General features: G+C 41.4%; 1 pseudogene; it reads right to left on the reverse strand.

Annotated features, from left to right (window-relative positions):
* LOC115120855 (solute carrier family 15 member 1-like) overlaps positions 1–19443 on the reverse strand; it is an 84698-nt pseudogene extending 65255 nt beyond the window's left edge.
* Positions 19444–27828: the final 8385 nt, after the last annotated feature.

Genomic DNA, 27828 nt, shown 5'->3' on the forward strand with positions numbered 1-27828 from the left:
AGACAACAGAACCACTCAATATACAACACTGCTAGGGAGGAGACAACAGAACCACTCAATATACAACACCGCTAGAGGGAGACAACAGAACCACTCAATATACAACACCGCTAGGGAGGAGACAACAGAACCACTCAATATACAACACTGCTAGAGGAGACAACAGAACCACTCAATATGTCCATCTACAGGACCAACACAGCTAGAGGAGACAACAGAACCACTCAATATGTCCATCTACAGGACCAACACCGCTAGAGGAGACAACAGAACCACTCAATATACAACACCGCTAGAGGAGACAACAGAACCACTCAATATGTCCATCTACAGGACCAACACCGCTAGGGGGGGACAACAGAACCACTCAATATGTCCATCTACAGGACCAACACCGCTAGAGGAGACAACAGAACCACTCAATATGTCCATCTACAGGACCAACACCGCTAGAGGAGACAACAGAACCACTCAATATGTCCATCTACAGGACCAACACCGCTAGAGGAGACAACAGAACCACTCAATATGTCCATCTACAGGACCAACACCGCTAGGGAGGAGACAACAGAACCACTCAATATGTCCATCTACAGGACCAACACCGCTAGAGGAGACAACAGAACCACTCAATATACAACACTGCTAGAGGAGACAACAGAACCACTCAATATGTCCATCTACAGGACCAACACCGCTAGAGGAGACAACAGAACCACTCAATATGTCCATCTACAGGACCAACACCGCTAGAGGAGACAACAGAACCACTCAATATGTCCTTCTACAGGACCAACACCGCTAGAGGAGACAACAGAACCACTCAATATACAACACTGCTAGAGGAGACAACAGAACCACTCAATATACAACACCGCTAGAGGAGACAACAGAACCACTCAATATGTCCATCTACAGGACCAACACCGCTAGAGGAGACAACAGAACCACTCAATATACAACACCGCTAGAGGAGACAACAGAACCACTCAATATACAACACCGCTAGAGGGAGACAACAGAACCACTCAATATACAACACCGCTAGAGGAGACAACAGAACCACTCAATATGTCCATCTACAGGACCAACACCGCTAGAGGGGGACAACAGAACCACTCAATATACAACACTGCTAGAGGAGACAACAGAACCACTCAATATGTCCATCTACAGGACCAACACCGCTAGAGGGGGACAACAGAACCACTCAATATACAACACTGCTAGAGGAGACAACAGAACCACTCAATATGCCCATCTACAGGACCAGTCCTTAACATTGGTCAATGAAATTTAACTACCAAAGACTTATTTACATTCTGTAGTAAACACTGCTATTTGTCAACATAGAGAGGTGTGATTGGCTCAGCTCTCTGCTATCTGTCAACATAGAGAGGTGTGATTGGCTCAGCTCTCTGCTATCTGTCAACATAGAGAGGTGTGATTGGCTCAGCTCTCTGCTATCTGTCAACATAGAGAGGTGTGATTGGCTCAGCTCTCTGCTATCTGTCAACATAGAGAGGTGTGATTGGCTCAGCTCTCTGCTATCTGTCAACATAGAGAGGTGTGATTGGCTCAGCTCTCTGCTATCTGTCAACATAGAGAGGTGTGATTGGCTCAGCTCTCTGCTATCTGTCAACATAGAGAGGTGTGATTGGCTCAGCTCTCTGCTATCTGTCAACATAGAGAGGTGTGATTGGCTCAGCTCTCTGCTATCTGTCAACATAGAGAGGTGTGATTGGCTCAGCTCTCTGCTATCTGTCAACATAGAGAGGTGTGATTGGCTCAGCTCTCTGCTATCGGTCAACATAGAGAGGTGTGATTGGCTCACCTCGCATGCCATAGTAGGAGAAACGTTCACAGAACTCATTGACCACGATGAAGAAGATGCTGAGAGGATACCCGCACACATCCACCTGGACACAGAGTAGCAGAAACACCTTTATTTGACCAAATCAAATCACATTTTATTTGTCAAATACACTTGTTTAGTAGACGTTATTGTGGGTGTAGCGAAATGCTTGTGTTTCTAGCTCCAACAGTGCAGTAATATCTAACTAAATGCTTGTGTTTCTAGCTCCAACAGTATAGTAGTATCTAACTAAATGCTTGTGTTTCTAGCTCCAACAGTGCAGTAATATCTAACTAAATGCTTGTGTTTCTAGCTCCAACAGTGCAGTAATATCTAACTAAATGCTTGTGTTTCTAGCTCCAACAGTGCAGTAATATCTAACTAAATGCTTGTGTTTCTAGCTCCAACAGTATAGTAATATCTAACTAAATGCTTGTGTTTCTAGCTCCAACAGTGCAGTAATATCTAACTAAATGCTTGTGTTTCTAGCTCCAACAGTATAGTAATATCTAACTAAATGCTTGTGTTTCTAGCTCCAACAGTGCAGTAATATCTAACTAAATGCTTGTGTTTCTAGCTCCAACAGTGCAGTAATATCTAACTAAATGCTTGTGTTCCTAGCTCCAACAGTAATATCTAACTAAATGCTTGTGTTTCTAGCTCCAACAGTAATATCTAACTAAATGCTTGTGTTTCTAGCTCCAACAGTGCAGTAATATCTAACTAAATGCTTGTGTTTCTAGCTCCAACAGTGCAGTAATATCTAACTAAATGCTTGTATTCCTAGTTCCAACAGTGCAGTAGTATCTAACTAAATGCTTGTGTTTCTAGTTCCAACAGTGCAGTAATATCTAACTAAATGCTTGTATTCCTAGTTCCAACAGTGCAGTAATATCTAACTAAATGCTTGTATTCCTAGTTCCAACAGTGCAGTAGTATCTAACTAAATGCTTGTGTTCCTAGCTCCAACAGTAGTATCTAACTAAATGCTTGTGTTCCTAGCTCCAACAGTGCAGTAATATCTAACTAAATGCTTGTGCTCCTAGCTCCAACAGTGCAGTAGTATCTAACTAAATGCTTGTGTTTCTAGTTCCAACAGTGCAGTAGTATCTAACTAAATGCTTGTGTTCCTAGCTCCAACAGTGCAGTAGTATCTAACTAAATGCTTGTGTTTCTAGCTCCAACAGTAGTATCTAACTAAATGCTTGTATTCCTAGTTCCAACAGTGCAGTAGTATCTAACTAAATGCTTGTATTCCTAGTTCCAACAGTGCAGTAATATCTACCTAAATGCTTGTGTTTCTAGCTCCAACAGTGCAGTAGTATCTAACTAAATGCTTGTGTTCCTAGCTCCAACAGTACAGTAATATCTAACTAAATGCTTGTATTCCTAGATCCAACAGTGCAGTAATATCTAACTAAATGCTTGTGTTTCTAGCTCCAACAGTGCAGTAGTATCTAACTAAATGCTTGTGTTTCTAGCTCCAACAGTACAGTAGTATCTAACTAAATGCTTGTGTTTCTAGCTCCAACAGTAATATCTAACTAAATGCTTGTGTTTCTAGCTCCAACAGTGCAGTAATATCTAACTAAATGCTTGTGTTTCTAGCTCCAACAGTGCAGTAATATCTAACTAAATGCTTGTGTTTCTAGCTCCAACAGTGCAGTAATATCTAACTAAATGCTTGTGTTTCTAGCTCCAACAGTGCAGTAATATCTAACTAAATGCTTGTGTTCCTAGCTCCAACAGTAATATCTAACTAAATGCTTGTGTTTCTAGCTCCAACAGTAATATCTAACTAAATGCTTGTGTTTAATATCTAACTAAATGCTTGTGTTTCCAACAGTGCAGTAATATCTAACTAAATGCTTGTGTTTCTAGCTCCAACAGTGCAGTAATATCTAACTAAATGCTTGTATTCCTAGTTCCAACAGTGCAGTAATATCTAACTAAATGCTTGTATTCCTAGTTCCAACAGTGCAGTAGTATCTAACTAAATGCTTGTGTTTCTAGTTCCAACAGTGCAGTAATATCTAACTAAATGCTTGTATTCCTAGTTCCAACAGTGCAGTAATATCTAACTAAATGCTTGTATTCCTAGTTCCAACAGTGCAGTAGTATCTAACTAAATGCTTGTGTTCCTAGCTCCAACAGTAGTATCTAACTAAATGCTTGTGTTCCTAGCTCCAACAGTGCAGTAATATCTAACTAAATGCTTGTGCTCCTAGCTCCAACAGTGCAGTAGTATCTAACTAAATGCTTGTGTTTCTAGTTCCAACAGTGCAGTAGTATCTAACTAAATGCTTGTGTTCCTAGCTCCAACAGTGCAGTAGTATCTAACTAAATGCTTGTGTTTCTAGCTCCAACAGTAGTATCTAACTAAATGCTTGTATTCCTAGTTCCAACAGTGCAGTAGTATCTAACTAAATGCTTGTATTCCTAGTTCCAACAGTGCAGTAATATCTAACTAAATGCTTGTGTTTCTAGCTCCAACAGTGCAGTAGTATCTAACTAAATGCTTGTGTTCCTAGCTCCAACAGTACAGTAATATCTAACTAAATGCTTGTATTCCTAGATCCAACAGTGCAGTAATATCTAACTAAATGCTTGTGTTTCTAGCTCCAACAGTGCAGTAGTATCTAACTAAATGCTTGTGTTTCTAGCTCCAACAGTACAGTAGTATCTAACTAAATGCTTGTGTTTCTAGCTCCAACAGTAATATCTAACTAAATGCTTGTGTTTCTAGCTCCAACAGTGCAGTAGTATCTAACTAAATGCTTGTATTCCTAGTTCCAACAGTGCAGTAATATCTAACTAAATGCTTGTATTCCTAGTTCCAACAGTGCAGTAATATCTAACTAAATGCTTGTATTCCTAGTTCCAACAGTGCAGTACTATCTAACTAAATGCTTGTGTTCCTAGCTCCAACAGTACAGTAATATCTAACTAAATGCTTGTATTCCTAGATCCAACAGTGCAGTACTATCTAACTAAATGCTTGTGTTCCTAGCTCCAACAGTACAGTAATATCTAACTAAATGCTTGTATTCCTAGATCCAACAGTGCAGTAATATCTAACTAAATGCTTGTGTTTCTAGCTCCAACAGTATCTAACTAAATGTATCTAACTAAATGCTTGTGTTTCTAGCTCCAACAGTGCAGTAGTATCTAACTAAATGCTTGTGTTTCTAGCTCCAACAGTGCAGTAATATCTAACTAAATGCTTGTGTTCCTAGCTCCAACAGTAATATCTAACTAAATGCTTGTGTTTCTAGCTCCAACTGTAGTATCTAACTAAATGCTTGTATTCCTAGTTCCAACAGTGCAGTAATATCTAACTAAATGCTTGTATTCCTAGTTCCAACAGTGCAGTAATATCTAACTAAATGCTTGTATTCCTAGTTCCAACAGTGCAGTAGTATCTAACAATTCACAACAATAAACTCAAATCGGAAACAGTATTATAGTGACTAGTTAGTAAATACAGTAGAATAGAATACAGTATTTACATATGAGATGAGTAACAGTATGTAAACTGTATTATAGTGACTAGTTAGTAAATACAGTAGAATAGAATACAGTATTTACATATGAGATGAGTAGCAGTATGGAAACTGTATTAAAGGGGCCAGAGTTAGTAAACACAGTAGAATAGAATACAGTATTTACATATGAGATGAGTAAAGCAGTATGTAAACATGATTAAAGTCACCAGTGTTCCATTATTAAAGTGACTAGTGTTCCATTATTAAAGTGACCAGTGTTCCATTATTAAAGTGACCAGTGTTCCATTATTAAAGTGACTAGTGTTCCATTATTAAAGTGACTAGTGTTCCATTATTAAAGTGACCAGTGTTCCATTATTAAAGTGACTAGTGTTCCATTATTAAAGTAACTAGTGTTCCATTATTAAAGTGACTAGTGTTCCATTATTAAAGTGACCAGTGTTCCATTATTAAAGTGACTAGTGTTCCATTATTAAAGTGACCAGTGTTCCGTTATTAAAGTGACTAGTGTTCCATTATTAAAGTGACCAGTGTTCCATTATTAAAGTGACCAGTGTTCCATTATTAAAGTGACCAGTGTTCCATTATTAAAGTGACTAGTGTTCCATTATTAAAGTAACTAGTGTTCCATTATTAAAGTGACTAGTGTTCCATTATTGAAGTGACTAGTGTTCCATTATTAAAGTGACCAGTGTTCCATTATTAAAGTGACCAGTGTTCCATTATTAAAGTGACTAGTGTTCCATTATTAAAGTGACCAGTGTTCCATTATTGAAGTGACTAGTGTTCCATTATTAAAGTGACCAGTGTTCCATTATTAAAGTGACCAGTGTTCCATTATTAAAGTGACTAGTGTTCCATTATTAAAGTGACCAGTGTTCCATTATTAAAGTGACCAGTGTTCCATTATTAAAGTGGACAGTGATTCTGTGTCTATGTACATGGGGCAGCAGCCTCTAAGGGGCAAGGTTGAATAACCGGGTGGAAACCGCCTAGTCATGACTGTTTAACAGTCTGATGGCCTTGAGATAGAAGCTGTTTTTCAGTCTCTCGGTCCCTGCTTTGATGCACCTGTACTGACCTCGCCTTCTGGATGATAGCGGGGTGAACAGGCAGTGGCTCGGGTGGTTGTTGTCCTTGATGATCTTTTTGGCCTTCCTGTGACATCGGGTGGTGTGGGTGTCCTGGAGGGCAGGTAGTTTGCCCCCGGTGATGCGTTGTGCAGACCTCACTACCCTTCTTCACCACGCTGTCTGTGTTGGTGGACCATTTCAGTTTGTCCGTGATGTGTACGCCGAGGAACTTAAAACTTTCTACCCTCTCCACTACTGTTCCATTGATGTGGATAGGGGGGGATTGCTCCCTCTGCTGTTTCCTGACGTCCACAATCATCTCCTTTGTTTTGTTGACGTTGAGTGAAAGGTTATTTTCCTGACACCACACTCCCAGGGCCCTCACCTCCTCCCTGTAGGCTGTCTCGTCGTTGTGGGTGATCAAGGCTACTACTGTTGTGTCGTCTGCAAACTTGATGATTGAGTTGGAGGCGTGTTTGGCCATGCAGTCATGGGTGAACAGGGAGTACAGGAGGGGGCTGAGCACTGACCCTTGTGGGACCCCTGTGTTGAAGATCAGCGAAGTGGAGATGATGTTTCCTACCTCCAACACCTGGGGGCGGCCTGTCAGGAAGTCCAGGACCCAGTTGCACAGCAGGGTGGGATTGAGACCCAGGGCCTTGAGCTTAATGATGAGCTTGGAGGGTACTATGGTGTTGAATGCTGAGCTATAGTCAATAAACAGCATTCTTACATAGGTATTCGTCTTGTCCAGATGGGATAGGGCAGTGTGCTGCTCAATGGCAATTGCATCGTCTGTGGACCTGTTGGGGCGGTATTCAAACTGAAGTGGATCTAAGGTGTCAGGTAAGGTGGAGGTGATATGATCCTTAACTAGTCTCTCAAAGCACTTCATGATGACAGTATTGAGTGCTACGGGGTGATAGTCATTCAGTTCAGTTATCTATGCCTTCTTGGGTTCAGGAACAACGGTGGCCATCTTGTCTGTAGACTGGTTTTCCCTTGGTAATCCGTGGTTGTCTGTAGACTGGTTCCCTTGGTAATCCGTGATTGTCTGTAGACTGGTTTTCCCTTGGTAATCCGTGGTTGTCTGTAGACTGGTCTTCCCTTGGTAATCCGTGGTTGTCTGTAGACTGGTCTTCCCTTGGTAATCCGTGGTTGTCTGTAGACTGGTTTTCCCTTGGTAATCCGTGGTTGTCTGTAGACTGGTCTTCCCTTGGTAATCCGTGATTGTCTGTAGACTGGTTTTCCCTTGGTAATCCGTGGTTGTCTGTAGACTGGTCTTCCCTTGGTAATCCGTGGTTGTCTGTAGACTGGTCTTCCCTTGGTAATCCGTGATTGTCTGTAGACTGGTCTTCCCTTGGTAATCCGTGATTGTCTGTAGACTGGTCTTCCCTTGGTAATCCGTGATTGTCTGTAGACTGGTCTTCCCTTGGTAATCCGTGATTGTCTGTAGACTGGTTTTCCCTTGGTAATCCGTGGTTGTCTGTAGACTGGTCTTCCCTTGGTAATCCGTGATTGTCTGTAGACTGGTCTTCCCTTGGTAATCCGTGATTGTCTGTAGACTGGTCTTCCCTTGGTAATCCGTGATTGTCTGTAGACTGGTTTTCCCTTGGTAATCCGTGGTTGTCTGTAGACTGGTCTTCCCTTGGTAATCCGTGATTGTCTGTAGACTGGTCTTCCCTTGGTCATCTGTGGTTGTCTGTAGACTGGTCTTCCCTTGGTAATCCGTGATTGTCTGTAGACTGGTCTTCCCTTGGTAATCCGTGGTTGTCTGTAGACTGGTCTTCCCTTGGTAATCTGTGATTGTCTGTAGACTGGTCTTCCCTTGGTAATCCGTGATTGTCTGTAGACTGGTCTTCCCTTGGTAATCCGTGGTTGTCTGTAGACTGGTCTTCCCTTGGTAATCTGTGATTGTCTGTAGACTGGTCTTCCCTTGGTAATCCGTGATTGTCTGTAGACTGGTCTTCCCTTGGTAATCCGTGGTTGTCTGTAGACTGGTCTTCCCTTGGTAATCCGTGGTTGTCTGTAGACTGGTTTTCCCTTGGTAATCCGTGGTTGTCTGTAGACTGGTCTTCCCTTGGTAATCCGTGATTGTCTGTAGACTGGTTTTCCCTTGGTAATCCGTGGTTGTCTGTAGACTGGTCTTCCCTTGGTAATCCGTGGTTGTCTGTAGACTGGTCTTCCCTTGGTAATCCGTGATTGTCTGTAGACTGGTCTTCCCTTGGTAATCCGTGATTGTCTGTAGACTGGTCTTCCCTTGGTAATCCGTGATTGTCTGTAGACTGGTCTTCCCTTGGTAATCCGTGATTGTCTGTAGACTGGTTTTCCCTTGGTAATCCGTGGTTGTCTGTAGACTGGTCTTCCCTTGGTCATCTGTGGTTGTCTGTAGACTGGTCTTCCCTTGGTAATCCGTGGTTGTCTGTAGACTGGTCTTCCCTTGGTAATCTGTGGTTGTCTGTAGACTGGTCTTCCCTTGGTAATCCGTGATTGTCTGTAGACTGGTCTTTCCTTGGTAATCTGTGATTGTCTGTAGACTGGTCTTCCCTTGGTAATCCGTGGTTGTCTGTAGACTGGTCTTCCCTTGGTAATCCGTGATTGTCTGTAGACTGGTCTTCCCTTGGTAATCCGTGATTGTCTGTAGACTGGTCTTCCCTTGGTAATCCGTGGTTGTCTGTAGACTGGTCTTCCCTTGGTAATCTGTGGTTGTCTGTAGACTGGTCTTCCCTTGGTAATCCGTGGTTGTCTGTAGACTGGTCTTCCCTTGGTAATCCGTGGTTGTCTGTAGACTGGTCTTCCCTTGGTAATCCGTGATTGTCTGTAGACTGGTCTTCCCTTGGTAATCCGTGATTGTCTGTAGACTGGTCTTCCCTTGGTAATCCGTGGTTGTCTGTAGACTGGTCTTCCCTTGGTAATCCGTGGTTGTCTGTAGACCCTGCCACATACCTCTTGTGTCTGAGCCGTTGAATTGCGACTCCACCTTGTCAATACGTTTTGCCTGTTTGATCGCTTTTTATTTTACCTTTATTTAACTAGGCAAGTCAGTTAAGAACAAATTCTTATTTACAATGACGGCCTACCGGGGAACAGTGGGTTAACTGCCTTGTTCAGGGGCAGAACGACAGATTTTTACCTTGTCAGCTCAGGGATTCAATCTAGCAACCTTTCGGGTTACTGGCCCAACGCTCCAACCACTAGGCTACCTGCCCCCCCCAACGGTTAGTCTCACTGAGATTAAAACAGCTCTTTTCAAGAGAGACCTGGCCGAAATAGTAGCAAGTGTTATACAAAGAAACATTGCCGAGATAAAACACTACCGTGTAAAAAACATCAGCTGACACATGGAGCCGGCGAGACGTGCTGTGGAGGTGTACTGCATACGGAGCAGACAAGAAGTACTGTGGAGGTGTACTGCATACGGAGCAGACAAGACGTACTGTGGAGGTGTACTGCATACGGAGCCGGCAAGACGTACTGTGGAGGTGTACTGCAGACAAGACGTACTGTGGAGGTGTACTGCAGACAAGACGTACTGTGGAGGTGTACTGCATACGGAGCAGACAAGACGTACTGTGGAGGTGTACTGCATACGGAGCAGACAAGAAGTACTGTGGAGGTGTACTGCATACGGAGCAGACAAGGCGTACTGTGGAGGTGTACTGCATACGGGCAGACAAGGCGTACTGTGGAGGTGTACTGCATACGGAGCAGACAAGACGTACTGTGGAGGTGTACTGCAGACAAGACGTACTGTGGAGGTGTACTGCAGACAAGACGTACTGTGGAGGTGTACTGCATACGGAGCAGACAAGAAGTACTGTGGAGGTGTACTGCATACGGAGCAGACAAGAAGTACTGTGGAGGTGTACTGCAGACAAGACGTACTGTGGAGGTGTACTGCATACGGAGCAGACAAGAAGTACTGTGGAGGTGTACTGCAGACAAGAGTACTGTGGAGGTGTACTGCATATGGAGCGGCAAGACGTACTGTGGAGGTGTACTGCATACGGAGCCGGCAAGACGTACTGTGGAGGTGTACTGCATACGGAGCAGACAAGAAGTACTGTGGAGGTGTACTGCATACGGAGCAGACAAGACGTACTGTGGAGGTGTACTGCATACGGAGCAGACAAGACGTACTGTGGAGGTGTACTGCATACGGAGCAGACAAGAAGTACTGTGGAGGTGTACTGCAGACAAGACGTACTGTGGAGGTGTACTGCATACGGAGCAGGCAGGACGTACTGTGGAGGTGTACTGCATACGGAGCAGACAAGAAGTACTGTGGAGGTGTACTGCAGACAAGACGTACTGTGGAGGTGTACTGCATACGGAGCAGGCAGGACGTACTGTGGAGGTGTACTGCATACGGAGCAGACAAGAAGTACTGTGGAGGTGTACTGCATACTGAGCAGACAAGACGTACTGTGGAGGTGTACTGCATATGGAGCAGACAAGACGTACTGTGGAGGTGTACTGCATACGGAGCAGACAAGAAGTACTGTGGAGGTGTACTGCATACGGAGCAGACAAGAAGTACTGTGGAGGTGTACTGCATACGGAGCAGACAAGAAGTACTGTGGAGGTGTACTGCATACGGAGCAGACAAGAAGTACTGTGGAGGTGTACTGCATACTGAGCAGACAAGACGTACTGTGGAGGTGTACTGCATATGGAGCAGACAAGACGTACTGTGGAGGTGTACTGCATACGGAGCAGACAAGAAGTACTGTGGAGGTGTACTGCATACGGAGCAGACAAGACGTACTGTGGAGGTGTACTGCATACGGAGCAGACAAGAAGTACTGTGGAGGTGTACTGCATACGGAGCAGACAAGAAGTACTGTGGAGGTGTACTGCATACGGAGCAGACAAGAAGTACTGTGGAGGTGTACTGCAGACAAGAAGTACTGTGGAGGTGTACTGCAGACAGGACGTACTGTGGAGGTGTACTGCATACGGAGCCGACAAGAAGTACTGTGGAGGTGTACTGCATACGGAGCAGACAAGAAGTACTGTGGAGGTGTACTGCATACTGAGAAGACAAGAAGTACTGTGGAGGTGTACTGCATACGGAGACAAGACGTGCTGTGGAGGTGTACTGCATGACAAGACGTACTGTGGAGGTGTACTGCATACGGGCAGACAAGAAGTACTGTGGAGGTGTACTGCATACGGAGCAGACAAGACGTACTGTGGAGGTGTACTGCAGACAAGAAGTACTGTGGAGGTGTACTGCATACTGAGCAGACAAGACGTACTGTGGAGGTGTACTGCATACGGAGCCGGCAAGACGTACTGTGGAGGTGTACTGCATACGGAGCAGACAAGACGTACTGTGGAGGTGTACTGCATACGGAGCAGACAAGACGTACTGTGGAGGTGTACTGCATACTGAGCAGACAAGACGTACTGTGGAGGTGTACTGCATACGGAGCCGACAAGACGTACTGTGGAGGTGTACTGCATACGGAGCAGACAAGACGTACTGTGGAGGTGTACTGCAGACAAGACGTACTGTGGAGGTGTACTGCATACGGAGCAGACAAGAAGTACTGTGGAGGTGTACTGCATACGGAGCAGACAAGACGTACTGTGGAGGTGTACTGCAGACAAGACGTACTGTGGAGGTGTACTGCATCGAGAGGATAAAGTACTGACAGCCCCACACTCCATAGTCCACTATCGTTTTTACCTTGAAGTCATTCAAAGAGACAAGCTGTTGGAATTTCATGGCTATAGGTAGACACGAGGACAGAGATAAGACAGGTACCTGACAGACTGCTGACAGACTGCTGCTATACTGTATTCTAGTGGTTCATCCTGCTGTCCACTTCATATGTATATACTGTATTCTAGTCATGGTTCATCCTGCTGTCCACTTCATATGAATATACTGTATTCTAGTCATGGTTCATCCTGCTGTCCACTTCATATGAATATACTGTATTCTAGTCATGGTTCATCCTATATAACTACTGCTGTCCACTTCGTATGGATATACTGTATTCTAGTCCTGGTTCATCCTATATAACTACTGCTGTCCACTTCATATGTATATACTGTATTCTAGTCATGGTTCATCCTGCTGTCCACTTCATATGAATATACTGTATTCTAGTCATGGTTCATCCTATATAACTACTGCTGTCCACTTCATATGTATATACTGTATTCTAGTCCTGGTTCATCCTGCTGTCCACTTCATATGTATATACTGTATTCTAGTCCTGGTTCATCCTGCTGTCCACTTCATATGTATATACTGTATTCTAGTCATGGTTCATCCTGCTGTCCACTTCATATGAATATACTGTATTCTAGTCATGGTTCATCCTGCTGTTCACTTCATATGTATATACTGTATTCTAGTCATGGTTCATCCTATATAACTACTGCTGTTTACTTCATATGTATATACCGTATTCTAGTCAAAAATTTGGAGATTTCCATACCCAACTACAACATTTTCCGTCAACATAGAACTGCCAAAGGGGGAGGAGTTGCAATCTACTGCAGAGATGGCCTGCAAAGTTCTGTCATACTTTCCAAATCTATGCCCAAACAGTTCGAACTTCTAATTTTTAAAATTAATCTCTCCAGAAATAGTATCTCACTGTTGCCGCCTGTCATAGACCACCCCCCCCCAGCTGTGCCTGGATACCACATGTGAATTGATCGCCCCCATCTAGCTTCAGAGTTCATTCTGTTAGGTGACCTAAACTGGGATATGCTTAACACCACGGCAGTCCTACAATCTAAGCTAGATGCCCTCAATCTCACACAAATCACCAAGGAACCCACCAGGTACAACCCTAAATCTGTAAACATGGGCACCCTCATAGATATTATCCTGACCAACTGGCCCTCCAAATACACCTCTGCTGTTTTCAACCAGGATCTTAGCGATCACTGCCTCATTGCCTGCATCCGCTATGAATCCGCGGTCAAACGACCACCCCTCATCACTGTCAAACACTCCCTAAAACACTTCTGCGAGCAGGCCTTTCTAATCGACCTGGCCCGGGTATCCCGGAGGATATTGACCTCATCCCGTCAGTCGAGGACACCTCATCATTCTTGAAAAGATTTTTCCTCACCATCTTAAATAAGCATGCCCCTTTCAAAAACTGTAGAACTAAGAACAGATACAGCCCTTGGTTCACTCCAGACCTGACTGCCCTTGACCAGCACAAAAACATCCTGTGGCGGACTGCAATAGCATCGAATAGTCCCCGCGATATGCAACTGTTCAGGGATGTCAGGAACCAATGTACGCAGTCAGTCAGGAAAGCAAAGGCTAGCTTTTTCCTCCCAACATCGGCCAACAGCTCCGCACCCCTCGCAGCTACTTGAGCCCGAGCCTCCCCAGTTTCTCCTTCACCCAAATCCAGATCGCAGATGTTCTGAAAGAGCTGCAAAACCTGGACCCGGACAAATCAGCTGAGCTAGACAATCTGGACCCTCTCTTTCTAAAATTATCTGCCGCCAATGTTGCAACCCCTATTACCAGTCTGTTCAACCTCTCTTTCGTATAGTCCGGGATCCCTAAAGATTGAAAGCTGAAACACAAGCGTCATCCCCTCTTCAAAGGGGGTGACACTATAGAGCCAAACTGCTAAAGACCTATATCCATCCATTAATAAACAGATCACTGAGCATATTACTGTTGGAACTAGAAACACAAGCATATTGTTAGGTATTACTGTTGGAACTAGAAACACAAGCATATTGTTAGGTATTACTGTACTGTTGGAACTAGAAACACAAGCATATTGTTAGGTATTACTGTACTGTTGGAGCTAGAAACACAAGCATATTGTTAGGTATTACTGTACTGTTGGAGCTAGAAACACAAGCATATTGTTAGGTATTACTGTACTGTTGGAACTAGAAACACAAGCATATTGTTAGGTATTACTGTACTGTTGGAACTAGAAACACAAGCATATTGTTAGGTATTACTGTTGGAGCTAGAAACACAAGCATATTGTTAGGTATTACTGTATTGTTAGGTAGCTAGAAACACAAGCATATTGTTAGGTATTACTGTTGGAGCTAGAAACACAAGCATATTGTTAGGTATTACTGTTGGAGCTAGAAACACAAGCATATTGTTAGGTATTACTGTTGTTGAGCTAGAAACACAAGCATATTGTTAGGTATTACTGTTGTTGGAGCTAGAAACACAAGCATATTGTTAGGTATTACTGTACTGTTGGAGCTAGAAACACAAGCATATTGTTAGGTATTACTGTTGGAGCTAGAAACACAAGCATATTGTTAGGTATTACTGTTGGAGCTAGAAACACAAGCATATTGTTAGGTATTACTGTTGGAGCTAGAAACACAAGCATATTGTTAGGTATTACTTACTGTTGGAGCTAGAAACACAAGCATATTGGTATTACTAGTATTACAGTTGGAGCTAGAAACACAAGCATATTGCTAGGTATTACTGTTGGAGCTAGAAACACAAGCATATTGTTAGGTATTACTGTACTGTTGGAGCTAGAAACACAAGCATATTGTTAGGTATTACTGTACTGTTGGAACTAGAAACACAAGCATATTGTTAGGTATTACTGTTGGAGCTAGAAACACAAGCATATTGTTAGGTATTACTGTTGGAGCTAGAAACACAAGCATATTGTTAGGTATTACTGTTGGAGCTAGAAACACAAGCATATTGTTAGGTATTACTGTTGGAACTAGAAACACAAGCATATTGTTAGGTATTACTGTTGGAGCTAGAAACACAAGCATATTGTTAGGAAACACAAGCATTACTGTTGGAGCTAGAAACACAAGCATATTGTTAGGTATTACTGTTGGAGCTAGAAACACAAGCATATTGTTAGGTATTACTGTTGGAGCTAGAAACACAAGCATATTGTTAGGTATTACTGTTGGAGCTAGAAACACAAGCATATTGTTAGGTATTACTGTTGGAGCTAGAAACACAAGCATATTGTTAGGTATTACTGTTGGAGGGAATAGAAACACAAGCATATTGTTAGGTATTACTGTTGGAGCTAGAAACACAAGCATATTGAATAGGTATTACTGTTGGAATAGAAACACAAGCATATTGTTAGGTATTACTGTTGGAACTAGAAACACAAGCATATTGTTAGGTATTACTGTACTGTTGGAACTAGAAACACAAGCATATTGTTAGGTATTACTGTACTGTTGGAGCTAGAAACACAAGCATATTGTTAGGTATTACTGTTGGAGCTAGAAACACAAGCATATTGTTAGGTATTACTGTTGGAGCTAGAAACACAAGCATATTGTTAGGTATTACTGTTGAGCTAGAAACACAAGCATATTGTTAGGTATTACTGTTGGAGCTAGAAACACAAGCATATTGTTAGGTATTACTGTTGGAGCTAGAAACACAAGCATATTGTTAGGTATTACTGTTGGAGCTAGAAACACAAGCATATTGTTATAATCATGGTATTACTGTTGGAACTAGAAACACAAGCATATTGTTAGGTATTACTGTTGGAGCTAGAAACACAAGCATATTGCTAGGTATTACTGTTGGAGCTAGAAACACAAGCATATTGTTAGGTATTACTGTTTTGTTGGAGCTAGAAACACAAGCATGTTGTTAGGTATTACTGTTGAGCTAGAAACACAAGCATATTGTTAGGTATTACTGTTGGAGCTAGAAACACAAGCATATTGTTAGGTATTACTGTTGTTTAAAACTAGAAACACAAGCATATTGTTAGGTATTACTGTTAGGTATTACTGTTATATAGAAACACAAGCATATTGTTAGGTATTACTGTACTGTTGGAGCTAGAAACACAAGCATATTGTTAGGTATTACTGTTGAGCTAGAAACACAAGCATATTGTTAGGTATGTACTGTTGGAGCTAGAAACACAAGCATATTGTTAGGTATTACTGTTACAAATGTTGGAGCTAGAAACACAAGCATATTGTTAGGTATTACTGTTGTTGGAGCTAGAAACACAAGCATATTGTTAGGTATTACTGTACTGTTAAGCTAGAAACACAAGCATATTGATTAGGTATTACTGTAGCTAGAAACACAGTTGGAACTATTACCCACAAGCATATTGTTAGGTATTACTGTACTGTTGGAGCTAGAAACACAAGCATATTGTAGGTATTACTGTTGGAGCTAGAAACACAAGCATATTGTTAGGTATCCTACTGTACTGTTGGAGCTAGAAACACAAGCATATTGTTAGGTATTACTGTACTGTTGGAGCTAGAAACACAAGCATAGGGTATTACTGTACTGCTGTTGGAGCCACAGCAGTACCTTGTTGGAGCCCCCAAGCTGTTGGAGCTAGAAACACAAGCATATTGTTAGGTATTACTGTACTGTTGGAGCTAGAAACACAAGCATATTGTTAGGTATTACTGTTGGAATAGAAACACAAGCATATTGTTAGGAGATTACTGTACTGTTGGAATAACTAGATTGACACAGAATAGAGGAGGTAATTAGAGTTGAATAGAAAGAATGATAGGGAATAGAGGACTGTAGAGAGAGGGAATAGAGGAGGGAATATTGTATAGGGAATAGTACTGGAGGAATAGAACCTGCAGAATGAGAGTAGGGAAACAGAGGAGATGGGAATAGAGAGAGGGACAGAGTAGGGAATAGAGGAGGGAATAGAGGGAGGGAATAGAGGAGGGAATAGAGGAGGGGAATAGAGGAGGGAATAGAGGAGGGAATAGAGGAGGGAATAGAGGAGGGAATAGAGGAGGGAATAGAGGAGGGAATAGAGAGAGAAGTAGAGGGAGGGAATAGGGAATAGAGGAGGGAATAGAGTAGTGAATAGAGGAGGGAATAGAGGAGAGGAAATAGAGAATAGAGGAGGGAATAGAGGAATAGAGGAGGGAATAGAGGAGGGAATAGAGGAGGGAATAGAGGGAGGGAATAGAGGAGGGAATAGAGGAGGGAATAGAGAGGGAATAGAGGAGGGAATAGAGAGGGAATAGGAGGAGGGAATAGAGGAGGGAATAGGAGGGAATAGAGGAGGGAATAGAGAGAGGAGGGAATAGAGGAGAATAGAGAGGGAATAGAGGAGGGAATAGAGGAGGGAATAGAGGAGAGAGAATAGAGGGAGGGAATAGAGGAGGGAATAGAGGAGGGAATAGAGGAGGGAATAGAGGAGGGAATAGAAACAGGGAATAGGAGGGAATAGAGGAGGGAATAGAGGAGGGGAATAAGTCAGGGGAATAGAAAGGAATAATTAGGAATAGAGGAGGGAATTAACAAGGGAATAGAGGGAGGGAATAGAGGATGGAATTTGGAATAGAGGAGGGAATAGAGGAGGGAATAGAGGAGTGAATAGAGTAGGGAATAAGGAGGGAATGAGGAGGGAATAGATGAGGAATAGAGGAGGGAATAGAGGAGGGAATACAGGAGGGAATAAGAGGGAAGACAGGCTAGTGTAGGGAATAAGGAGGGAATAGAGGAGGGAATAGAGGAGGGAATAGAGTAGGAATAGAGGAGGAATAGAGGAGGAATAGAGGGAGGGAATAGAGGGAGGAATAGAGTAGGGAATAGAGGAGGGAATAGAGGAGGGAATAGAGGAGGGAATAGAGGAGGGAATAGATTTGGGAATAGAGGAGGGAATAGAGGAGGGAATAGAAGAGGGAATAGAGTAGGGAATAGAAGGGAATAGAGGAGGGAATAGAAGGAGGGAATAGAGGAGGGGAATAGAGGAGGGAAACAGTAGGGGAATAGAGGAGGGAATAGAGGAGGGAATAGAGTTTAGGGTTTAGAGGAGTGAATAGAGGAGAATAGAGGAGGGAATAGAGGAGGGAATAGAGGAGGGAATAGAGGAGGGAATAGAACAGGGAATAGAGGAGGGAATAGAGGAGGGAATAGAGGAGGGAATAGAGGAGGGAATAGAGGAGGGAATAGAGGAGGGAATAGAGGAGGGAATAGAGGAGGGAATAGAGGAGGGAATAGAGGAGGGAATAGAGGAGGGAATAGAGTAGTGAATAGATGAGGGAATAGAGGAGGGAATAGAGGAGGGAATAGAGTAGGGAATAGAGGAGGGAATAGAGGAGGGAATAGAGGAGGGAATAGAGGAGGGAATAGAGGAGGGATAACAGAATGATAGACAGTGAGAATACACATAAAACTGGACCTTATAATCATGCATGTTGGTACTTACATCAGATATTTTCAAGACAGCTTTGAGTGAAACTGCAAGTTGATGAGAAAAGATAAACAACCCAGGGAAAGAAGGAGAGAAAGAGAGACGGCATGAAAGGCGTGGGGGGTCTGGTTCTTACCTTTCTTTTGGGCTTCTTCACATCGATGTCTTTGTCTGTCAGGGAACAAAAAAGAGTTCATGACACAATCATGATGGCGGTGCAGTGTTACACAGAACGCCAACGAAGAGTGTGGTTGGTAGATACCTTTGTTTAAAGGTGGACTCCACCTCATCACATACCAATACAGCAATGGCTGCTCACATTCAAAGAAATGGTTTAGGGACTTCATTATATATATATATCATGTATTGTATGAATCCTATAAAAGGAAATAATACAAAATGAATGTGGTCAAATTCAATCACGCAAATTGATCAAACACCTAATCAATGATAAAACGATCCAATATTATCATTCTTCAGTACAGCAAAATATAATTAGCATTAATTAATAGAATTAATAGTTAACAAATATTTGTCTTTTTTTTTGCCAAGTCAATTATTATAAATAGCTCATTCAATCGGGACTGAATGCATTTCATGTTTATCCTGGTTATATTGTCTACATTAAATTTAGAAATATTCCCAAAGATGCTGTGATCCCCTGGGAGAGGATGGAGTTGTATCCAGTATTGTCCTCTCACCCACCTGACATGGCTGAGTTGAGAAGACTCCTAGTCCTCTCTCTGTTTAATATCCTTCACAAGGTAAATAAATGGTTAGTATATCAGGAAGTATCTCCCTCTGATCCCGAGGAAGACTCTGCATGGGGCTTTTGTAACCTGTCCCCCAGCAGAGCCCTCACCTCCCCCACAATGCACCTCCCACTGGACTGGTATAGAACCTGTCCCCCAGCAGAGCCCTCACCTCCCCCACAATGCACCTCCCACTGGACTGTGCCCTGTCTTTATGGTGCCTTGTGCCACAACACCAGAGGAGAGGTGGGACAGGTCAAATATGGGGGCGGGAGTCAGAGAAGACAGAGATACAGGTACAGAACTATATTGAACAGAATAAGCTGCCCGTCAATAATTAGTGTATGACTCAGGAAGAATGATGAGGGTCCTCTCATACAAAGAGAGATAGTATATAGAGGAGAGAAATGTATAATAAAATTTGATTTGAAGGAGAGACAGAGAGAGGGTACAGAGAGAGAGCGAGAGAGAGAGAGGGGACAGACAGAAAAAGAGAGAGATAGGACAGACAGAGAGATAGACAGAGAGAGGAGAGAGAGAGAGAGAGAGAGAGAGAGAGAGAGAGAGAGAGATAGGATAGACAGAGATAGACTAGATAGAGACAGAGACAGATTTAGAGGAGAGAGAGAGAGAGAGAGAGAGAGAGAGAGAGAGAGAGAGAGAGAGAGAGAATAGGATAGACAGAGAGATAGACAGAGACAGAGAGAGGAGAGAGAGAGAGAGAGAGAGAGAGAGAGAGAGGGGGAGAGAGAGAGAGAGAGAGAGAGATAGGATAGACAGAGATAGACAGAGACAGAGAGGAGAGAGAGAGAGAGAGAGAGAGAGAGAGAGAGAGGAGAGAGAGAGAGAGAGAGAGAGAGAGAGATAGGATAGACAGAGAGATAGACAGAGACAGAGAGAGGAGAGAGAGAGAGAGATACAGAGATAGGATAGACAGAGAGAGAGATAGAGACAGAGAGAGAGAGATAGAGACAGAGAGAGAGACACAAACAAACACAAACACGCCCTACAGAGCCCCAGGACAGCAGCACAATTAGACCCAACAAAATCATGACAAAACAAAAATATAATTACTTGACACATTGGAAAGAATTAACAAAAAAACAGAGCAAACTAGAATGCTATTTGGCCCTAAACAGAGAGTATACAGCGGCAGAATACCTGACCACTGTGACTGACCCAAACTTAAGGAAAGCTTTGACTATGTACAGACTCAGTGAGCATAGCCTTGCTATTGAGAAAGGCCGCCGTAGGCAGACACGGCTCTCAAGAGAAGACAGGCTATGTGCTCACTGCCCACAAAATGAGGTTGAAACTGAGCTGCACTTCCTAACCTCCTGCCCAATGTATGACCATAGTAGAGAGACATATTTCCCTCAGATTACACAGATACACAAAGACTTCGAAAACAAACCCAATCTTGATAAACTCCCATATCTACTGGGTGAAATACCACCGTGTGACATCACAGCAGCAAGATTTGTGACCTGTTGCCATGAGAAAAGGGCAACCAGTGAAGAACAAACACCATTGTAAATACAACCCATATTTATGCTTATTTATTTTATCTTGTGTCCTTTAACCATTTGTACATTGTTAAAACACTGTATATATATAATATGACATTTGGATTGTCTTTATTGTTTTGAAACTTCTGTATGTGTAATGTTTACTGTTAATTTTTATTGTTTATTTCACTTTATATATTATCTACCTCACTTGCTTTGGCAATGTTAACACATGATTCCCATGCCAATACAGCCCCTTGAATTGAATTGAATTGAGAGAGAGAGAGAGAGAGAGAGAGAGAGAGAGAGAGAGAGAGAGAGAGAGAGAGAGACAGGGAGAGACAGAGAGAGAGACCCTGAGAGAGAGAGAGAGAGATAGACTAGAGAGAGAGAGAGAGATGGACCCCTGAGAGAGAAAGAGATAGAGAGAACCAGAGATAGACTAGAGAGAGATATAGAGACTAACCAGAGATAGAGATAGAGATTTAACCAGAGAGACTAGTACAGTAGAGAGAGAGAGAGAGAGTAGATAACCCTGACTAGGACTATATATAACAGAGATAGACTAGACAGTATACCCTGAGAGATGTGATAAACCAGAGACTACTATTTATAACCCCTGACTAACTAAATAGACTAGTTATCACTACAGAGATAGGGCTTTAAATGACTATATAACCCCTGACTACACTATTTAACCAGAGATAGACTAGTACAGTATATAACCCCCCTGACTACACTATTTAACCAGAGATAGACTAGTACAGTATATAACCCCTGACTACACTATTTAACCAGAGATAGACTAGTACAGTATATAACCCCTGACTAACTATTTAACCAGAGATAGACTAGTACAGTATATAACCCTGACTAACTATTTAATATAACCAGAGATAGACTAGTACAGTATATAACCCCTGACTACACTATTTAACCAGAGATAGACTAGTACAGTATATAACCCCTGACTAACCAGAGATAGACTAGTACAGTATATAACCCCTGACTAACCAGAGATAGACTAGTACAGTATATAACCCCTGACTACACTATTTAACCAGAGATAGACTAGTACAGTATATAACCCCTGACTACACTATTTAACCAGAGATAGACTAGTACAGTATATAACCCCTGACTTCACTATTTAACCAGAGATAGACTAGTACAGTATATAACCCCTGACTAACCAGACTAGTACAGTATATAACCCCTGACTAAACCAGAGATAGACTAGTACAGTATATAACCCCCTGACTAACCAGAGATAGACTAGTACAGTATATAACCCTGACTAAACCAGAGATAGACTAGTACAGTATATAACCCCTGACTAACCAGAGATAGACTAGTACAGTATATAACCCCTGACTAACCAGAGATGACTACAGTATATTGACTAACCAGAGATAGACTAGACAGTATATAACCCCTGACTAACCAGAGATAGACTAGTACAGTATATAACCCTGACTACTATTTAACCAGAGATAGACTAGTACAGTATATAACCCCTACACTAACCAGAGATAGACTAGTACAGTATATAACCCCTGACTACAACCAGAGATAGACTAGTACAGTATATAACCCCTGACTAACCAGAGATAGACTAGTACAGTATATAACCCTGACTACACTATTTAACCAGAGATAGACTAGTACAGTATATAACCCCTGACTACACTATTTAACCAACCAGAGATAGACTAGTACAGTATATAACCCCTGACTACACTATTTAACCAGAGATAGACTAGTACAGTATACTACAACCCTAGACCAGTATATATGACTACTATTTAACCAGAGATAGACTAGTACAGTATATAACCCCTGACTACACTATTTAACCAGAGATAGACTAGTACAGTATATAACCCTGACTAACCAGAGATAGACTAGTACAGTATATAACCCTGACTAACCAGAGATAGACTAGTACAGTATATAACCCCTGACTACACTATTTAACCAGAGATAGACTAGTACAGTATATAACCCCTATTTAACCAGAGATAGACTAGTACAGTATATAACCACTATTTAACCAGAGATAGACTAGTACAGTATATAAACCAGAGATAGACTAGTACAGTATATAACCCCTGACTACACTATTTAACCAGAGATAGACTAGTACAGTATATAACCCTGACTAAACCAGAGATAGACTAGTACAGTATATAACCCCTGACTACACTATTTAACCAGAGATAGACTAGTACAGTATATAACCCCTGACTACACTATTTAACCAGAGATAGACTAGTACAGTATATAACCCTGACTACACTATTTAACCAGAGATAGACTAGTACAGTATATAACCCTGACTTCACTATTTAACCAGAGATAGACTAGTACAGTATATAACCCTGACTTCAACCAGATAGACTAGTACAGTATATAACCCTGACTAACCAGAGATAGACTAGTACAGTATATAACCTGACTAACCAGAGATAGACTAGTACAGTATATAACCCTGACTCACTATTTAACCAGAGATAGACTAGTACAGTATATAACCCCTGACTACACTATTTAACCAGAGATAGACTAGTACAGTATATAACCCCTGACTACACTATTTAACCAGAGATAGACTAGTACAGTATATAACCCCTGACTTCACTATTTAACCAGAGATAGACTAGTACAGTATATAACCCCTGACTTCACTATTTAACCAGAGATAGACTAGTACAGTATATAACCCCTGACTAACTATTTAACCAGAGATAGTATAACCCCTGACTAACCAGAGATAGACTAGTACAGTATAACCCTGACTACACTATTTAACCCTGAGAGATAGACTAGTACAGTATATAACCCCTGACTAACCACTAGTACAGTATATAACCCTGACTACACTATTTAACCAGAGATAGACTAGTACAGTATATAACCCTAACACCCAGAGATAGACTAGACTATATAACCCTGACTATTTAACCAGAGATAGACTAGTACAGTATATAACCCCTGACTTCACTATTTAACCAGAGATAGACTAGTACAGTATATAACCCCTGACTACACTAAACCAGAGATAGACTAGTACAGTATATAACCCCTGACTAACCCAGATTTAGACTAGTACAGTATATAACCCCTGACTACACTATTTAACCAGAGATAGACTAGTACAGTATATAACCCCTGACTACAAGTACAATATATAACCCTGAGAGATAGACTAGTACAGTATATAACTGACTAACCAGAGATAGACTAGTACAGTATAACCCTGACTACACTATTTAACAGAGATAGACTAGTACAGTATATAACCCCTGACTACACTATTTAACCAGAGATAGACTAGTACAGTATATAACCCTGACTACACTATTTAACCAGAGATAGACTAACCAGAGATAGACTAGTACAGTATATAACCCCTGACTAACCAGAGATAGACTACTATTAACCCTAACCAGAGATAGACTAGTACAGTATATAACCCCTGACTAACCAGAGATAGACTAGTACAGTATCCCTGACTATTTTAACCAGAGATAGACTAGTACCCCTGACTACACTATTTAACCAGAGATAGACTAGTAAGTATATAACCCCTGACTACACTATTTAACCAGAGATAGACTAGTACAGTATATAACCCAGAGATAGACTAGTACAGTATATAACCCCTGACTACTATTTAACCAGAGATAGACTAGTACAGTATATAACCCCTGACTACTATTTAACCAGAGATAGACTAGTACAGTATATAACCCCTAACCAGAGATAGACTAGTACAGTATATAACCCTGACTAGTACAGTATATAACCAGAGATAGACTAGTACAGTATATAACCCTGACAGTTATAACACTATTTAACCAGAGATAGACTAGTACAGTATATAACCCCTGACTAACCAGAGATAGACTAGTACAGTATATAACCCCTGACTAACTATTTAACCAGAGATAGACTAGTACAGTATATAACCCCTGACTTCACTATTTAACCAGAGATAGACTAGTACAGTATATAACCCTGACTAACCAAACCAGAGATAGACTAGTACAGTATATAACTATTTAACCAGAGATAGACCCAGTATGACTACACTATTTAACCAGAGATAGACTAGTACAGTATATAACCCCTGACTAATTTAACCAGAGATAGACTAGTACAGTATATAACCCCTGACTATTTAACCAGAGATAGACTACAGTATATAACCCTGACTAACAGAGATAGACTAGTACAGTATATAACCCCTGACTAACCAGAGATAGACTAGTACAGTATATAACCCTGACTAATTTAACACTAGTTATATAACCCCTGAAACCAGAGATAGACTAGTACAGTATATAACCCCTGACTACACTATTTAACCAGAGATAGACTAGTACAGTATATAACCCTGACTTCAGAGATAGACTAGTACAGTATATAACCCCTGACTACACTATTTAACCAGAGATAGACTAGTACAGTATATAACCCCTGACTACACTATTTAACCAGAGATAGACTAGTACAGTATATAAACCCTGACTACACTATTTAACCAGAGATAGACTAGTACAGTATATAACCCCTGACTACACTATTTAACCAGAGATAGACTAGTACAGTATATAACCCTGACTACACTATTTAACCAGAGATAGACTAGTACAGTAGACTACCAGAGATAGACTATACAGTAACCCCTGACTAACCAGAGATAGACTAGTACAGTATATAACCCCTGACTAACCAGAGATAGACAGTATATAACCCTGACTACACTATTTAACCAGAGATAGACTAGTACAGTATAACCCCTGACTTCACTATTTAACCAGAGATAGACTAGTACAGTATATAACCCTGAGATAGAACTAGTACAGTATATAACCCCTGACTAACCAGAGATAGACTAGTACAGTATATAACCCCTGAGAGATAGACTAGTACAGTATATAACCCCTGACTACACTATTTAACCAGAGATAGACTAGTACAGTATATAACCCCTGAGATAGACTACACTATTTAACCAGAGATAGACTAGTACAGTATATAACCCCTGACTAACCAGAGATAGACTAGTACAACCCCTGACTACACTATTTAACCAGAGATAGACTAGTACAGTATATAACCCCTGACTAACCAGAGATAGACTAGTACAGTATATAACCCCTGACTAACCAGAGATAGACTAGTACAGTATATAACCCCTGACTTCACTATTTAACCAGAGATAGACTAGTACAGTATATAACCCCTGACTAACCAGAGATAGACTAGTACAGTATATAACCCCTGACTTCACTATTTAACCAGAGATAGACTAGTACAGTATATAACCCCTGACATCACTATTTAACCAGAGATAGACTAGTACAGTATATAACCCCTGACTTCACTATTTAACCAGAGATAGACTAGTACAGTATATAACCCCTGACTTCACTATTTAACCAGAGATAGACTAGTACAGTATATAACCCCTGACTACACTATTTAACCAGAGATAGACTAGTACAGTATATAACCCCCTGACTAACTAGTACAGTATATAACCCCTGAGAGATAGACTAGTACAGTATATAACCCCAGAGATGACTAGTACAGTATATAACCCCTGACTACACTTTTAACCAGAGATAGACTAGTACAGTATATAACCCTAACCAGAGATAATTAGTACCAGTATAACCTGACTAGTACAGTATATAACCCCTACTAACCAGAGATAGACTAGTACAGTATATAACCCCTACACTATTTAACCAGAGATAGACTAGTACACCCCTGACATCACTATTTAACCAGAGATAGACTAGTACAGTATATAACCCCTGACTACACTATTTAACCAGAGATAGACTAGTACAGTATATAACCCCTGACTAACCAGAGATAGACTAGTACAGTATATAACCCCTGACTAACCAGAGATAGACTAGTACAGTATATAACCCCTGACTAACCATTTAACCAGAGATAGACTAGTACAGTATATTTAACCCTGACTAACCAGAGATAGACTAGTACAGTATATAACCCTGACTACACTATTTAACCAGAGATAGACTAGTACAGTATATAACCCTGACTAACCAGAGATAGACTAGTACAGTATATAACCCCTGACCACTATTTAACCAGAGATAGACTAGTACAGTATATAACCCCTGACTACACTATTTAACCAGAGATAGACTAGTACAGTATATAACCCTGACTACACTATTTAACCAGAGATAGACTAGTACAGTATATAACCCCTGACTAACCAGAGATAGACTAGTACAGTATATAACCCTAAACCAGAGATAGACTAGTACAGTATATAACCCTACACTATTTAACCATCTAGTACAGTATATAACCCGACTACACTATTTAACCAGAGATAGACTAGTACAGTATATAACCCCTGACTAACCAGAGATAGACTAGTACAGTATATAACCCCTGACTACACTATTTAACCAGAGATAGACTAGTACAGTATATAACCCTGACTAACCAGAGATAGACTAGTACAGTATATAACCCCCTAACCAGAGATAGACTAGTACAGTATATAACCCCTGACTACACTATTTAACCAGAGATAGACTAGTACAGTATATAACCCTGACTACACTATTTAACCAGAGATAGACTAGTACAGTATATAACCCTGACTAGTACACTATTTAACCAGAGATAGACTAGTACAGTATATAACCCTGACTAATTTAACCAGAGATAGACTAGTACAGTATATAACCCCTGACTACCAGAGATAGACTATTTAACCACTTCACTATTTAACCAGAGATAGACTAGTACAGTATATAACCCCTGACTACTATTTAACCAGAGATAGACTAGTACAGTATATAACCCTGACTACACTATTTAACCAGAGATAGACTAGTACAGTATATAACCCTGACTACACTATTTAACCAGAGATAGACTAGTACAGTATATAACCCCTGACTAC

This window comes from Oncorhynchus nerka, unplaced genomic scaffold (assembly GCF_034236695.1).
Source record: "Oncorhynchus nerka isolate Pitt River unplaced genomic scaffold, Oner_Uvic_2.0 unplaced_scaffold_1348, whole genome shotgun sequence".
NCBI classification, from domain to species: domain Eukaryota; kingdom Metazoa; phylum Chordata; class Actinopteri; order Salmoniformes; family Salmonidae; genus Oncorhynchus; species Oncorhynchus nerka.